The 18634-nt window shown below is 39.0% G+C and overlaps 1 protein-coding gene across 2 annotated transcripts in view; it reads left to right on the forward strand.

Annotated features, from left to right (window-relative positions):
* Positions 1-18634, forward strand: part of camkmt (calmodulin-lysine N-methyltransferase) — a 114429-nt gene that overhangs the window by 1845 nt on the left and 93950 nt on the right. The window lies entirely within an intron of this gene.

Consider the following 18634-nt stretch of genomic DNA (forward strand, 5'->3'; position numbering starts at 1 on the left):
ACACCAAATACATACTTTTCTGGATCTGTTGCTGGCTATGTCTGAGAATCATAATGGCATTGTATGGGAATTTGTATATATTTTTTCAGTTATGGTTCTTTGTTGTATAGGATGAAGGAATGGCTCAGACATTTTTAGTGGAAAACATATTTAAAACTTTTTTTATTTTTATATGCAGATTACTTGTTTTAGTATAGGAAGGAGGCTGATCCCGTGCTGGTTTGTGGACTAAAATGTCTTGAAATGAAATGAAATGTCAAATATTTGGCTCTTTTACTGGATTAGTGAAAAGGGGCAGCATGGCTCTCTTCTACGGCAGGGTCATCGCTTCTCTTTTCAGACCTTCCTCTCAACCACCCCTAATTGATCTTACGCATTGGTAAGCCCAAACATCTCCCCCATGTCCTTGTCAGCTCAGCTGGGCAGGCTCATTGTCTGCAAAGGGGGGTGCCCCATGTATTACCCACCTCACATACCCAGTTTAAAATCCTCGTCTCAGGATTTGACAAGCCGAAAGGTCTCTATGTCCTCTGAGGCACTGAATGTGGATTAGCTATCCAAATGTATGGATTACGGTGATCCAACTTGTCAGGGTTGGAAGGGTTGATGGTGCTGTGGGTTTAAGTGCTGTTGTTTCCAGCAGGGATCAAGAGGGACACAAAAGGTCTTATCTGAACATGCTGGGTGGACATGAAGAGGTTTAGAGAGGCTTGTTGACCACTGGTTTGGATTCAAACATCAGTTCTTCCGCTGTCATGTGCTTGGGTCAGAGTTGGTTAAAAAACTAAAGAAAATTGTAGTTGTAGTATACATAGTTTGGAATACTGATACTCATTTCAGAGGAGCTCTTTGCAGCCAGGTGATGTAGTAACAACATCTACCAGCAGGGGCTAATAAGACAATAGGTTCTTTTTACACAAACTGTCTTTTCAGGAAAATTGCTGGTAAATTACTGTTTAGAGGTCATGTGTGAATAGAGCATGAGATTACCAGTATGAGTACGTAAGAAGTCTGCTTTGGACCAATCATGAAGTTCTGATAGAGATTTTCTCCACACAGTTTACATGCTACACGGCAGAAAATAATTTTTCAAAGATGTAAATAAAGATTATTGGAGTACATTTTACAAGAAAATACCATTTCAGTCTTTCGATTTTAAAATGTCATGTTTAAAAGTAGGTTAGGCAATGTTTTTCATAGACACTTTTTGTTATACCGGTTGAAATTCTCTTTGCATCCTGATAGCAATTAATAATAGAAGTGGCCTAAATATAAAAAAATGTGCATATATCTTCTATGGAAGTCTCAGTACCAAAAAATTGCAGAGCGCCTCAAACAAACCTCTTTTACATTTTCTCCTGAACTAAAACAACAAGCTTATGCTGTGTTCACACCATGTCGTAATTACCATAATTATGAGATGGCAACCCGTGACGTTCTACCCGGAGCTGTTCACATACTCAGACTCTGAATTATGCATGTCTATGGCAACACTATCAATGGCGAATTGAATCGGCAGCAGTCAGGTGGTACTAGTCAGAGCTCTTTGTTTACGTTCATTATTATTATTATAATGGTATGTGCTTTGAGACATGATTTAACGCCACAGACTCTGCTCTGGCTGTGCGCGTTCATGTGTTATGCAGGAGGTGTGGCTTTGGAGAGCACTCTGAAGGGAGGGTGGGATCTTATGCTTTCAAAGCTAGCTTGCTATTGTTAGCCTCTCTGAAATTGCCTACCGTACCTTTAATTCAGTGTGTTACTTGCCATTTCTTTGTAATTCTTTGTGAAATTTACTAGAAATTTCTTAGTGAAAAATGTTTCAAAGTAAATCCTACACCAAATTTTTTTCAGTGTACACTGTAAAAAAAAATCCCCGTAAAATTTATGGTAAAAAAACGACAGATGTGGTTGCCAGAACTTTACCGTAAAAAATACGGTAGCAACGTAAAAAAAAAACAATTCCGTTAAATTTATGGTAAAATACTGCATTTCATTATCTGATATAATGTTAATTTACCAACCTAATGAAGTACTAATATCTGTTTTGCACCTTTGTAATACACTGACAACCACCAAACAGAGAGAGTCACATGATGAATCAAAGTTCATCACAAGCAGCTTTTCCACAAGCTGAGAAGTACGCAGAAGGTGCACCCAGTGTCATTCACACAAACACTAAACACCATCATGGTAACACACATGAAATTTTAAAAATGCAATAATTACTTTAACAACATTAATTTAACAACATTAGATGTAACATAAAACCCTAATGTACATAACTAATTAGAAAAAACTAAGAAGAAATTGAGTTATTTCAGCGAAAATACATTAAATGTGAAGCGTCACGCAGGGGATTGTGGGAATGTCAATTTACAGTTTTTCACTGTAAATTATGCAATGACTTATTTTTCACTTCCAAAAACTGTAAATTTAATGGTATTTTACCGTAAAATTGCATTAAATGTACCGTTAGATCTAGTACAGTTATTCACTGTATATAGTACGGAAACTTTCTGTAAACCAATTAACTTTTTTTCACTGTAGCATTTTTACAGACTTTTACCATTTAAATCACGGTCATTTTTTACAGTGTAGATGGCAGTTGCATAATGTTGCTCAACGTCTCGCGTTTTTAAAAGCAAAAATGCATTCTGTGTTTTTCCCCTCTTTTTTGCCCCCCCTTTTCACCAGTAATTTTTTTTTTGCCAATTTAAGTTAGCTGTAAGCTGTATGTGTTTAATTCAATAAAGAGTCATTCTTTCAGTAATCAAACTGCTAAGATCAGTTGCGAGGTAATGCATTAGATTCAGTTGCGAGATGATAGTATTTTAGTACACTGTTCTGTCTGCATCAGATGAAGAATGCATGTGTGAGAACCAAACATTGTTGAGTATTGGTAGGATACTCTCAGCCAGTCCAGCCAGGGTCTTTATCCTGTGTCCTGGGATAAGACATTCTTCAGAGAGGTCACATGATGAGGTGGAGGAACTGATCCCTTCTGAAATCATGACATTCAGGCTTACTAACAGGCAACGCTCAGTCTCAGCAGGGTTTCTGCTGAGCATCCCACCAGAGCAGTTATCACAAATCCATGTGTGATGGTGACTTTTAGAGCCTTTTCATAGCTAAATAAGTGTTATTAGTGTGTGTGTCTTTCTTTTTATTTGAATCATGTGTTTGTTTGTGTGTGTCCAATCATCTCCACTCACATGCCCGTCTGTCCTACCCCCTGCTTGGGCAATTATGTAGATTGGGGGACCCGGTGTACTAATTGCTCAGATTGAGGCTGTCCAATGAGGCCTGGTTAGACCTGCAAAGGTCAGAGTTCTGGCTCTCCATCTCTGCCTTATTCTGCTCTCCTGTGTTGGTGAGAGTTAATTAACGCCGCTCTCAGACTGTTTACAGGACGGCTCGCTGACCAGACTCAAGCCCTCATTACTGCAGAACGGCCTGTTGAACGTGTGCAGACAGGGTCCAAAAATTAACACTTGCCAAGCACCAAATGCCAGCCAGAATTGTCCTTTGCGAATAAATAAAACAGTTTCTCGCCAGTTGGCTGGAAACTTTATAGGAACTACCTGCTGTTGTAAGCAATGTGAACTATTCAGTCAATCAAATTAAACTGTCTATTACTACTAATATTTTTTTCCCTTCAAATGTGCAAAAATTATCAATTGGGCAAAGATTTTTTCATTTTATTCTTTATTAAAAAATAATGCAAAATACATTTTGTTGGCCAGTAAGAAATATTTATGACTGTTCTCAGATCACACAGGATTGTCAGGTGACCTGCACTATTTTTCACTATACACATACGTACAAACACAATACTTTTTATTATAGTTATTTTATTTTTATTATTTATAGAGTTATAATGAAAAAAACTTTCACTTTGCTATTCTCCACCATTTCACTGATACTTTCCTCATGAATTAATTCTCATAGTATTAAGACTTTAATCTCATAATGTCCATATTCTATATTTTCATAATTTTGACAAAATATTACAACTTCAGCAATGTTATGACGAGAGGCGTTATTAACAATAAATGGCATGGCATCTTACACACAGAAGCCATTGGCACATGCTGCTATGCTTAAGGCCCCGATATACTTCGAACGAAATTGAAGAACGAACTGAAGAACGAACTTTTTGAACAAAATCAGGCCAAAACATAGTTCGTTTTGTGTTCGTTTTGGGAGTTCGAAATGGCTTGCCAAAGTGAACTCTCAGGAAAAGTTCGCTCCAGCTGCAAAACACTTCGTACTACCATTGGTCCGTGACGATAACGTAACAGGAGGTGTGCGCTTCTTTCACGCAGAACTTTTCTCTGCAGTGTTGCCAAGTCCGTCGTTTTCCCGTGGATTTGGGCTACTTTAATACTGTTGTCGTGGGTTGTTTTTCATGTCTGCGGTTTGAAGCGACCCCAAATAACATGATATTTAGCCCCTGGAATGCGAATTTTACCAGGGGAGCCCCCCCTAGAATGCGATTTTTACCAGAGACCCCCCGTGAAACGCGATTGGCCTAGTTTTGAGTAGCAATTGGGTGGGTTTTTTTGCGAAAACTTGGTGATCCTGCTTCTCTGACTCATTTCATCTGTTGAGTCTGTCGTAGTAAGATCTTCACAGGTGAAAACATGAACACACTGGATAACCGCTTTATAGTAGAAAATGAAGTTGTGCTTCTGACGAAATGAGGCACATATTTCGAACTTCGATTCATCATTACTCCATCCGATTGTCATTGGAGTGTGCTAGTGGATAGTGGCTTGTGACGTGCTGAATGATTGCGTCAGGTGCCACTGATATTGTTGCAAAAGCTCTGTCCAAAAAAAAAATAAATCAGCTCATCATACACAGTGAAAGTGTCTTCAATCAGTGCCACTGGTGAAAAGGCCAAGAACTGCTTTCATGATAAAGCCACCTACAGGAAATATTGTCTGTGTTTTAGTGACTCAGAACTGACCGGGTCTCCATGCTGAATGATAAATGACTGACCCAGATTAAAGTCATTATGGGAAGCATTATTATAAAACATAATGTTCTTTTTCTGGCTATGTGCAAGATGGCATCATAAAAGGATTTGCTTTTCTATACAAGCACGAGTGTAAAAGCAAATGTTCTTAATCATGGCTACTGGGGTCAGCAGTGGGGCGAGCTGTATCAGAGTTAAGAGATGCGATAAAGGAAACCCTGAAGGAAAGAAATTACAATACTAGACTTTGCAGGGACATTGTGCGGGGTGTAATGCCACAGTAATTACTAACATACCTTAGCAGCCAGGTAACACTTTTTCTTTTGTTGCAAAGGTCCCTTCTAGTCTGGAATTAAAAGGGAGAGAGTGAGAATGAAGAAAATAATAATACCCTAGAAATTCACACTCTAGACTTGTGTAATATTGGACACTTTCTCCATCATTTTTCAAGTTTTGTGCACCTTTTGCCCCTCATGCATTACTTTTTTGGCTATTCACTTGCCTGTGAAATAACTGGCCTCAAAAGTAAGGCTAGACTTTGATGAAGTTCACACAATTTTTGTCCTAAACATGCTAATTACTAATTATTTATTACTGATTTACTATCTGTTTGTAATCCCAGAGACAGTTAAACGTTCCTTGGGCTAGACTGAAATCAAAAGGAGACCGAGCCTTTGCTGTTGCTGCACCAAAACTCTGGAATAGTCTACCTGTTTTTATTAGAACTGCCTCTACACTACATGAGTTTAAAACAAAACTCAAAACCCATATTTTTTCTCTGGCTTTTAATTGTCGTTGATGTGTGCTGTGTCTGGTTTGTTTTGCGCTGTAATTTATGTTGTACATGGTGTTAGTTTGTTATACTGTACAGCACCCTGGTCAGTAATTGTTGTTTTTATTGGTGCTATATAAATAAAGCTGAGTTGAGAGTTGAGAGAGATAAAACCATGAGAAGCCATGCTTTTACCACAGGTAAACGGTGTTTAAAGGATTAGTTCACTTTAAAATGAAAATGAAGATTTACTCACCCTCAAGCCATCCTAGGTGTATATGACTTCCTTCTTTCTGATAAACACAATCAGAGTTATATTAATAAATATCCTGATGCATCCAAGCTTTATAATGGCAGTGAACGGGACCAATGAGTATGAAGTTCAAGAAAGTGCATCCATCCATCATAAACATTACTCCACAAGGCTCCGGGGGGTTAATAAAGGCCTTCTGAAGTGAAGCGATGCATTTGTGTAAAAAAATATTCATATTTAACAAGTTATAAAGTACAATATATAGCTTCCGTTAGGCCGCATTCCGTATTCAACTTAGGAAGAAAGTGTAATGCCTCTCGCAGTTCAAAACGATTATGTCCTACGCCTTCAGTATTCAACTTACGAAAAAGCATAACTGACGCGTAATGTTTATGATGGATGGATGCACTTTCTTGAGCTTCATACTCGTTGGTCCCATTCACTGCCATTATAAAGCTTGGACGCACCAGGATATTTATTAATATAACTGATTGTGTTCATCAGAAAGAAAAAAGTCATATACACCTAGGATGGCTTGAGGGTGAGTAAATCCTGGGGTAATTTTCATTTTAAAGTGAACTAATCCTTTAAAACTTACACTTATGACACCAGTATCTTGTTGGTAAATAGTTTATATTATAGTTTTGACATCTCAGAGAGTTCTAAAACAGATGTAATCTCTGTATTTATTATTAATTAATCAAAGTCATGAATGAAAATCTTGATGCCAAATCAAGCTCAGCCTTCTCCATGGTAGTTCCGTCGTACCATGTCTAAAGAACCATGGTAGTACCATGGTACTTTTAAGCATTTTTATTGTTAGTGTAGAGACAACAAATTACCCATAAGCCTCTGTTTCTCTGTGAATGTGTGTTTATGTGCTCCCATTGGACTTGTGATTAATGCAATGTAGTTAATTTGTCTCTCATTTCTGTGTCCATCAGACTGCACTTTTTTTGTCATCCTATTGGTGCGTTTGTGGACCCCCCTCAATGCTCGAATTCACCCTTTCGCCTGTATCGAGTCCCCGGTTCCCGGTTTGCCTAGCAACCATGCCAGGTCTCCAGCAGCCCTAATGTACTTGATGATGTTTTAAAACAAATAGATCATTTATCTGATTAGCGTCTTGGTGGAGAACAAGCCATGTGAATGGCTACCTCTTACTCAGAGCTTGGGCAGCACTCCAAAAACCTGACTCCTGGGAGGGATGCCTGTGTGTGCTGTCTGAATGTATGTCCATCTGCAAAACACTCAATGTAATGACTCTCACTCTTATTTTTGTAAGTGCTGTCTCTTGGTTTACATGTATGTTACCTAATTAACACAGCTAACATGCCATACATTTTTTTTTTTTTTAATAGGCTTTTATGTTTTTTACAAATGTTAATTTTAATCATTTATATTAATAGTAAATATTTTAATTTAATTTAAAACTTTATATTCTATTGTGAAAACAACAACAGATATATTAATCTATCTTTGATGCACTGATAATAAGCCGTTATAGCCGATAAACGTTATTAAAATTCTAGACTATTTTGTCTAAATCAATTAAAAACAAAATCAATCATTATAAATGCTAATTGAATTTAGGCATTACAACATTATGTAAAGTAAGAAAAATGTATATTCATTTTAGATTTTCTAAAGATTAATGTACATTTAACAGTGTTATTAAAGTTATCATCTTTTTAAAAATAACTTTAAGTAGGTGTTTAAATAATTGGCAAAGGTAATCTAAATGTATATCCAATGACAGCTGATATATCCAGTATCAATATTGATATTAATAAATCAGATGATGGCTGATATATTTATCTGTAATTTACTGACCTTGAAACTAATATACTTAATCATAATTAATTTCACAAAAGTTAAAGTTGATCAGAATGAATCAATATGTTTTACCATGGCAGCCAAGATCACATACATTATTTGTCAAGTATGTTTGATGGTTGTCAAGGTCGGTTCTGTGAGGTCACAGGCATTGGTGAAGAGTGCTGAGTCGCTCAGTGTCTCTGTGACAGCTGATCGGGGGTTCTGGATCCTGAAATACTCCCCCTCTCCCCCCCCTCCCCAAGCTGGACGTGGTGCAGCCTGTCTTTTGTATTTGACCAGCCAGCCCGAAAGCTGGGGGCCGGTACGGCTCTGAGGGAGAGCCAGTACGGAGAAAAGGACCGAAGAAAAGGAGAGAAGTAATTACGTCCAGTCATTGAGTTCTGAAGATCTCCCCCCCCCCCAGGTTCATTACAGGGGCCCTGCACTGGCGACAAAACGTCGGCCATTTGGAGCGAAAGGAGCAGGAATGTTTTGGAGGAATATGACACCTCCAGATCCCAGCTCTGGCAAGAGAAGCCAGATTAAGAAGCCCACACCCCCTGCTTTTGGGTTGCGGTGCAGAGAAGTGTAGAAACGGTCTGATTACTTGGCTTGCCCATTGTCTGCACTTTTTCATATGTACCGCAAGCCGTTTCACATCACTAGCTTTTCAGGACAGAGGCCCCACACTTTTGCTTTTTGTCCACTCTTATTTTTCTTTTCAATGGCTCAAAGTAGAATTTTCTGTCTTAGAGTTTCCCCAAAAATGAAAATCATTTACGCACCCTCATGTTGCCCTAAACCCGCTTGACTTTCTGATATTTTAAAATCACCTCCGTTTTTTTTGTCCATTCAGTGTAGTTTTTGGACGTTAGTTGTATGCAGGAAAACATTCTTCAAAATATCTTTTTTTTATATTCTGCAGAAGACAAAACGTCATACAGGTTTGGAACAACATGAGGGTGAGTAAACTTTCTGGCCAAGTTGTGAATGAATTTAGTGAATGGACACTGGTTCAACCACTGCACCTCGTTTCTACCTTCTCACCCAGCTCAGGGCGGCCCACCTTTTTTCCAGCAGGTTGGTTCCTGTCTCATTGTCTTGGTAGAGCCATAAGGGGACGTAATCTTCAGCAGAAAGGAGAAGTCATTTATTAGTCCCAGCCCAGGGGTTCAAGCTTCACAAAACGTATTGAGGCTGTGCCGACCAATCAGAATGCAGAATTAGGGGAGTGCTGTGGGGGTGACGTTGCTGCTTCTTTCACCCACCTCTCCCTGCCCATCCGGCCCAAAAGGATTATGGGGGATTGATGTAGTGCTGGTCCGGTGGCCAGATGATGCCAAACCACCCCACTGAGCTTTTTAGGTGCATGTCTATAAAGCCTGTCCCAGAAAAGAGCCTTTCAAAAGTAACACAACTGTACGTTTCAGGTAGAATCCGTGCCCGTGATCTTCAAATATCTGACCGCCGTTTGAGAGATGCGCTATTGTTTTGTAAGTACACCAGTTAAAGAGCCTGCCAACACCCACCCCTTCTCCAGCACACAATCACATCACACTCTGTATAACAGTTTGTGGCACACAAAGATGCACACAATGATACTCGTACACACACACACACCCACATTCTCTCCAAACAATCCAGTCGATGCTTTTTCGCTGCTTTGCCAAGTGGCTTTTTACAACTGTTCCACAATGGAGAAGCTAATTACTGTAGATTTGGAGAGCTGGTTAATTGATCGTGCTAGCGTCCTAATTGCATCTCTCTTACCTGGGGCCTCTGAAATGGCAGTGAATGCCTCTCATATGACCTCTGTGTTTTGACATAGTGAGAAAAACACATTGCTGAAACTCTTCAGAGGGATACTTGTGGAGAGAAGGCATGTTTATTTAGGTGGGTTTTTTTGGGATCGGCCATTTTTAAACCTCTCATGGTGGTTATATGGCGGTTTCTGCTGTAATTGTTTTAGCTTTTTTAATTGTGCATCCAGTTGGGGGCACTCTCATACTTCGCAAAACGGTTCTCTTGGCATTATCTGATTGGACAAATGTTCCCTTGTTATTTGTTCAGTTTGTAAAGTTCTAAAAAAAAAACAAAAAAAAAAACACCTGGATTATTAGTAATGCCACCCCCTTACTTTCTAGAACTTTGTGAGATTGTATTTACCAATCAAACAAGTGACTCGCTGTTGTGTTGGTAAAATTGTAGCGGCTAACTTGCTAAATTGACACTTAATTCCCCTCTTGATGAAGATATTAATTGAGGAGTGTCACATTACATTGCATGAAGAGGTAATTCAGTCTATCTGAACTCACGCACTTGTTCTGTCACTCACTCACTCTCAATTTAACGCGCGCGCATGCACACATTGATGATGTGCCGTTGCCCTCGCTGCGAGTGTGAGCTGAAACCCATAGCGTGCTTCAAAGTGGGGCATCACTAATCAATGCGAATCATTTAAGTCCATTCTCTCCTGTGCCACAAAACCCAGCGTTTTAGCAATCAATTCAAAACAAGTGCCATCGGCTTTTCCAGTCTGTGGTACACGTAGCTATACTAGCGAGTATTCGTGGGGAACGAATGTGCGAATGAGCCTGAACCTCAGCAGGAATGCGCGTATGTGTGTGCGCGTCGATGTAAGCACACACATATTTTCTGCTGCTTTTTCTCTTCAGTTAAACGCCCGTCTACATTTGTATGTACTCTTGTGTGTATACAAGAGCTCTGCATCAGATTGAATTAGCCAGTATTGTCCTGCTCACTAAAAGGGGGCTATGCTATTAGCAACCTTTCTAAGGACCACCGCATCCTGCACCAGGCAATCAGATCACTCAAGAGCCTCTTTCCCCTGCCGTGACCTGGGCTCCGGGTCTGCGTCTGGTAAAGACCGCTTCTCTAATGTCCCTCTCCAGCCTCTACTAAGCCCCCACCAGCCAGCGGCGAGCCCCCTGCGTCCTTCACCTCACACAGGGGAAGAAAGACAAGGTCACGCACATGGAGAAATAAAGGAGAAATGATTCCCATTCAATTGAGGTGAAGCATTCCATTTAGCAGCTAGCCCCGGGCTGCCACCGGGAGAGAGCTCTAACTGGCCAGTGCATGCACCATGCACATTGCCCAACTGTGGGTGTATGTTATTTACAGAGGCTGCATGGCTTTGACAGGCTATTACTGTAAATAATGAAGAGATGGGCTGCAGATATGAAGCGATCAGACACAAGCTTGTGGCCATGAGAGAGAAACTGAGAGGGTGTGGAACGGATCCACTGTTGTATTGTTCTGTTGTCTGCCAGTGTTTGCTTAATATAAGACGCATTCTTTTCAACTGTCTATTGTTGATAGTCTTTATGTTTCAGTCATGGCCTAAAACTCTTGCAAAAAGTACTTTGGTGGTATCAAGGTACAGTAATGGCTATCTGATGATAATATCATGGTATTTTAATATATACCATGGTACTAATTGACTTGCATGTTCATGTGTACGTGCATATGGTATTGATGTGGTACTCCAAATATTTTACTATTACTATGGTACCATGTGGGTTAATGTCATTTTGCATTGTGATATTTTCATAATAGTGAAGCATATTATGTTTGTCTGGACATATTTTTTGAAAAGCTTTACGAATCTTTTGTTTCGAATCAGTGGTTTGGAGCGTGCATCAAACTGCCAAAGTCACGCCTCCCCAGTGGTGAACCATTGAAATTTCAAAACTTTTCGAAACACTTATGATGTAACGAAGCCTTGTTTACTGAAATCACATGACTTTGGCAGTTTGATACGCGTTCCGAACCACTGATTCGAAACAAAAGATTCGTAAAGCTTCGAAGCTTCATGAAGCAGTGTTTTGAAATCGCCCATCACTAGATATTGTTGAACAAAGTTTTTTTTTTTTTTTGGCACACAAAAAGTATTTTCGTCGCTTCATAACATTAAGGTTGAACCACTGTAGTCACATGAACTGTTTTAAATACGTCTTTAGTACCTTTCTGGGGATTTGAAAGTGTTAATTATCTTGCTGTCAATGCAGGCCTCACTGAGCCATTGGATTTTATCAAAAATATCTTAATTTGTGTTCCGAAGATGAATGAAGGTCTTACAGGTGTGGAATGACATGAGGGTGAGTAATTAATGACATAATTTTCATTTTTGGGTGAACTAACCTTTTAATTAAGCTGGTTGAAGAAAAGAGTGAAAGAGGGGTAGATGGGAGGAAAGATTAATCTCTTGAGTAGACACACTGCTGCTCGTCTGGATATGCAGAAGTGCATTATTAATATTGATATAGATGGACAGTGAGAGAAACGGTTGAGGGATGCACAGTATTGGTCTCTCTCTCTCACACACACACACACACGCACACACACACACACACACAAACAGGGTCAGTAATAACAGCAGGCAGGCTCCATTACTCCCACAGTCGGAGTGTTAAGTGCTGTCCTGGTGTCAGTGGAAGATCAATGGCCAGTACTGTGTCGCAGTCAACGCAGCCCTGCCAAACAGCCCCAGGGTCAGAGGTCACTCAGCCAGACGGTCCAGAGGGCGTGGTGGCCCTTAGGGGGTGGCATCACCACAGCGACCCATCGATACCCAGGCGGGGCAACAGAGTGCTAATGCCCTGCTGATGGAGGAGCTCCCTGCCCCCGAGGACCATTAGAGAGAAACACACAAAAACATGATGCATTTACACCTCACTCTTCTCTTACAGATACATACATGCCGCTGCACATTAAAAAAGCGACCCGAGCGTATGATCGCTTGCCCTGAGCATGTCACCTCTGCTGTAGTACACACTCATCAAAGACAAGCGTGCAGTCTATTAATTTGGTTTGCAGTCTGTCTTAGTGACAAGTGCATTAGAGATACTCACAGATATTGATCAGATGCCCATATGTCCAATTATTCCTTCAACTTTGCACATCTACAGAGGCGTTATGTCAATTATGATGTGGGAAAAGGGGGCATTGGGAATTCATTTTAAGTCATTGTAACTCATACTAAAACAAAATCCACACTGACCACATTGGAATTTATAAAACAAAGTTCAGAAGTATTTATCGGTCACTAATTGGATTATACACAATAATTAATAATAAATTGCAAAATATAAGCATTTTAATTCTTTTACCCCTCTTTTTATTGAACAATTATTAATCTTTTTCGCACTCTGTGCTCAAATTATTTTGAATTTGCATATAAAAAGTAGATATTTAACCTGAGAGATTTGTGCATCTAACCTCACTTTGTCTTTCTGCACCTTTCATTTCACACTAAAACTGACTGGCAGACAGTACAGTGAGATCTGATTTAATCCAAAATCATACAAGCAGACGTTTTTGTTCGAGAGTGTTTAGATGGGTGAAACATATAGCTGCTGGTCAATACAGATACTCTCCGAGGTCATCATTGCTGCTGGAGTTGTAATGGCACTCTAGCCCTCTCCACTCTCAGCCTCCATCTACCTACAATCTAGTGACCCCTACCACTCTACCTCTTCTCCCTCTCTCATCTCTTTCACTCCATTTTGTATTTCAGGTAGCATTTTATTCCTTTCTGCACTTTCTGGTTATGACCTTGGGCTGCGAGCCTTCAAAAGCGTTCGCTATGCTCTTTTCCATTTTACAGGACACAAATATGCTTTGAATATGTCTAACAAGTTATGTACTATATACACTCCCCAGCCACTTTATTAGGTACACCTGTTCAACTGTTCGTTAACGTAAATATCTAATCAGCCAATCACATAGCAGCAACTCAATGCATTTAGGCATGCAGACATGGTCTGCTGAAGTTCAAACTGAGCATCAGAATGGGGAAGAAAGATAATTTTAAGTGACACTGAATGTGGCATGGTTGTTGGTGCCAGACGGGCTGGTCAGAGTATTTCAGAAACTGCTGATCTACTGGGATTTTCAAGCACAACCATCTCTAGGATTTACAGAGAATGGTCAGAAAAAGAGAAAATACCAAGTGAGCATCAGTTCTGTGGGTGAAAATGCCTTGTTGAAGCCAGATGTCAGAGGAGAATGGCCAGACTGGGTCGAGCTGATAGAAAGGCAGATAACCACTCGTTACAACCGAGGAATGCAGAAGAGCATCTCTGAATGCACAACACATCAATCCTTAAAGCAGATGAGCTGCAGCAGCAGAAGACCGCACAGGGTGCCACTCCTTTCAGCTGAGAACAGGAAACTGAGGCTACGATTCACACGGGCTCACCAAAATTGGACAATAGTGGATTGGAAAAACATTGTCTGGTCTGATGACTCTCAATTTCTGCTGCGACATTCAGATGGTAGGGGCAGAATTTGGCATAAACAACATGAAAGCATGGGTCCATCCTGCCTTGTATCAACGGTTCAGGCTGTTGCTGGTGGTGTAATGGTGTGGGGGATCTTTTCTTGGCACACTTTGGGCCCCTTAGTACCAATTGACCATTTTTTAAACACCACAGCCTACCTGAGTATTGTTACTAACTATCTCCATCCCTTTATAACCACAGTGTACTTCTCTATTGATGGCTACTTCCAGCAGGATAACTCACCATGTCACAAAGCTCAAATAATCTCTTTATTGAGCATGACAATGAGTTAACTATATTCAAATGACCTCCACATTCACCAGATCTCAATTCAATAGAGCACCTTTGAGATGCGGTGGAACTGGAGATTCGCTTCATGGATGTGTAGCCGAAAAATCTGCAGCAATTACATGATGCTATCATGTCAATATGGACCAAAATCTCTGAGGAATGTTTCCAGCACCTTGTTGAATCTATGCCACAAATAATTAAGGCAGTTCTGAAGGCCAGACTGCAGTTCTGAAGGGGTCCAGCCCGGTACTATCAATATATACTAGCAGCTGTCATATACCGTTTGGGTGTGTTTTTGAAAGAAGTCTCTTATGCTGACCAATTACAGCATTTATTTGATCAAGAAAAAAAAAAAAAAGATGCAATATTATATTAGTAATGTTATGTATGCAGTGTTGTCTTAGGGAGAGATGCCCATGTGAATGGACGCGATACTGGCCTGAGTTATTGTAAGTCCACCTTATATTTGTATTCTACTTGTGATATGTGCTTGGTGGATAGTAAAATTCCCATGTCTTTTGACCCAGCAATATCTTGTGAACCACTCGGAAACCACCATGGCAATTTTGTGCATGTGCAAGCACCACTTACATTAGTCATTTAGAGCCTTTCGGTAACACATAAGCAGTTGCACTGTGTGTAATTTTTGCATTAGTGCACATGATCTTGACACATTGGTGCTTACATTGGTTTGAGTCCAGCCTGCAACCCAATTATGTCCCATCTCTTCTTCATTTTATCATTCTAAAAAAGAGGCAGCAGCCCAAAAATAACAAAAAACACTCATTTCCACTCATAAACAGCTGTTTTTTTTTAAATAGATTACCAGCTACCAACAGTGAGCACAAGTCAATTGCGGTTTACTCTGTAACCTGGTATACATTTCACCATGACAAAATGTCATAGGTATTATCTTGCTTACTCTGCTTTTATTTATTTACATAGTGAGTGCACAAAACCCACAAGCTGACTTTTCTACATCTGTTTGTTGGTGAATATTCCTGCCCTTCAAAAGCACTCCACATACAGCAAGCTTGCTGATTGTCCTCTTCAGGCCTCCGTACTGAGAGCTCATTCTGTCTAGTACACAAACAAATCAATCAACAGATACTCTGTGTGTGAGTGCCTGAATGCTTCTGCAGATGTTTGCACAATGCAGAGGAATAGACTACTTATGGTAATACACATGCATACACTTCTAAATATCTATATAAGAGATACTCAACTGAGTATCTGAGCACTTTGAGTCTGTATAGATGATGGGTGGCGCTGTATACATGTCCTACATTCAGACTTCAACCAACTAATTTGATAATATATACAAGTCGGCTATGTATACCGAGCATTCTTGACATCCAAGACATAACAAGATACTGAACTTGGGAACAAGTTCAAATTTATCTTCTGGAGTTGTGGGACAAAGCGGATGGATTTTGGTTTTCATGAAATGCTTGTGAAAATGACAAAGCTTTGTTTAGAAGATGAGGTTATTGTGAGACAGTTTTTTTTTTTACAGTCACGCAATTCGACTCTTTGTTTTGCCGTTTATTTTGAAGTCTGACAGGATTTTAGTGATGTTGTTTCTCTGAGGTGGGTTTCCTTTGTGAGGACTGAGTTTGCACAAACAGCCTGTTCCCCATCCGCTCCAACACAACTGTAGTCTCACTTGTTTCACATAATGCATCACAAGGCCTCTGTAACCCCTCATTCTCTCAGTATGGATATTCTATTATAACATTGCATGCAGATTTTTCTTTAACTTTGGTCCTATGAACAATTCTTTAATGTTTGTCTTGTTGCTTTTTTCTCTGAACCATCAATATTTGAGTGAATAAATGTCATTTCCACCATTGTATTGCATTTAATAGCATTCTGTGATGGAACTGACAGTGGTGGAATCGCTATGGCTAATTTCATACTTGGCATAATGTTCTAAATGCATACAATTATTTAGACTGATTGGAAATGAAGCTCAATAAAAATATGTATATTATAAGATATTTAAGTGAATATGAAAGATTGAAAAGTTATTTTTACCTTTATTTTTTCTGACAGTGCCACTGTCATGTTCTCTAACTAGTGGAAACAATGGTAGTCATCATGAAAATGACCCACAACTGAAGGACAGTCATAATTATGTGTAAAAATTGATGACAAAAAAATAAAAAAATAAAAAATCACACAATAAATATTGAAATGTTTTATGATTATTTCAGTCTTTGTTTATATAATTTTCATGTATTTTCTGTATACAGAAAAAATGATAGATTTTCATATTTTAAATTGAAATATGTCATAAATTTAAGACATAATAGAGCCAGACTTACATTTTATAATAAATAAATAAGTCTGGCTTTTGGACAAGTGTAAAAAAGTAGCAAAAATAAATGATGAAGGTTCAAAGTTAATTTTGTCCCCTCATTTCATACCCTGACACAAATATGTCTTAAAATAAGCATGGTTTAATATTTATCTCCACTTCATGCCCTATATTGGTTCTGTGTCTATTTTTGTGCAAAATTTTAAGTGTCCTACATAGTGTCCCAAGTTGTAAGCGACTTTATTTAAAATTTAGAAGTAGAAACACCTGAAGTATGAAAAAAAGCCATTTAAGATCTCAACCTAAATGATATAAAAGTTTTGTCTTGCTGTACTGCCTCTCACCTGTAGGTGGCAGCAGCTGCAACATTTTAATGAAAATGAAAATAGGAAAATGGATCCCAACATAGCCCAGTCTGAGCAGGAGTGCTGCTTTTTTTTTCTTCCAGTTTTCTTTTTCAAAGATGTGTCCTAAGGTCTAACGCCATTGTCTGATAGGCTTTAGGTCAAGATGGATAATAAAACCTGTCAGACCAAGATGAGCACGTTTGGTGGATTCATAGGGATGTTTTTTTTTTTTAATATGAATGCGGATAATTTTTTTTTTCCTCAGGAACCTGCTTAATCATGTTTTATTTTACAGTTGCTTAATTATTTAGCCAACCCTAAAATTGACTTTTTTGCCATTCATAGTCAGACTGAGATTTTTGAAGTGAAGCATGTTGATATTTTTGATACCAAATGGAGGGGAAGAGAGGAAGGAATGGAGCGATTGAAGTGAATGGATTACATTAGTCTTTTTTCCACTAGAATTAACTGGACCGAATGATACGCATTGGGCCTGTTAACATTACAATCATCAGCTCGTTTTCTGCACACTTGTTGGGTTGGATTATGTTATATGTGTGTGTGATTGTGTTTATTTGTGTGTGTATGCCCATACAGCCTTAAATAGAGCACTTTGACTCATGACAGCCTTTAAGACTCCATTTAGAAACAAACCCTGTAGCTTCTTTCTCTCTATCCCAACCCCCCCCACACACACACGTAAAACCTCCTGCTGCTATTTTGTTTTTCCTCCCCCTGTAAATTTCGTTGGCAATGTGAGTAAATTATTTTAATTGGAAGCTAGTCGGCGCAAGTATTAATCTGGATAATGAATGATGCTATTTATTTAGCAAAAACTACCCAGAGCTTTTCTGTCTTATTGATGTCTGTTCCTGCATATTAGTACGTTTTGTAATAGCAAATTTATTTGGAATTTAAAGTGTGGGGACAATTTTAGTGTGGAGATTAAATTTAGGTAATGTGAGAAGCAGGTGTTTACGGAGCGGGAGGGAGTTTTTGAACAATCTTTAGAGAGTGTGTAATTAGGTTTTATAATTGAAATGCCAATGGCATTTATCAAACAAACGAGTCATGTTTTTTTCCACGTTTTTTCGACAATGACTAAATGAGGAGAAACAAACAAAAAAATTAAATAAAAAAATGAATGTTCATTCAGCGCTCCAAAAGCGTCTGGCAAAACAAAAGCTTTTTGCAAATCCTACATAAAGAGGGATGGATATTTACAATACCATTATCTGGCCATTCTGAAAATGGATTTTGGAAATGATATTGGTATTTTTTCATCACATTTAGAAGATAATCGTATTATGCGTGTATATATATATATATATATATATATATATATCTATATCTTTTATATATATATATTGGACTGCACTATAATACCATACAATTATGCAAATGCAGTAGAACACCAGCAGTGTACATTAACAAACCATTACACACACGTTTTAAGGGATGACCCTCTGGATAGATGAATAAAAGTAGTGCTATTGTAATTCGAGAGATGGCTTGAGCCAAGATAATCCTAAACAGATGATCAT

Source organism: Ctenopharyngodon idella, chromosome 13, assembly GCF_019924925.1.
Source record: "Ctenopharyngodon idella isolate HZGC_01 chromosome 13, HZGC01, whole genome shotgun sequence".
Lineage (NCBI taxonomy): Eukaryota > Metazoa > Chordata > Actinopteri > Cypriniformes > Xenocyprididae > Ctenopharyngodon > Ctenopharyngodon idella.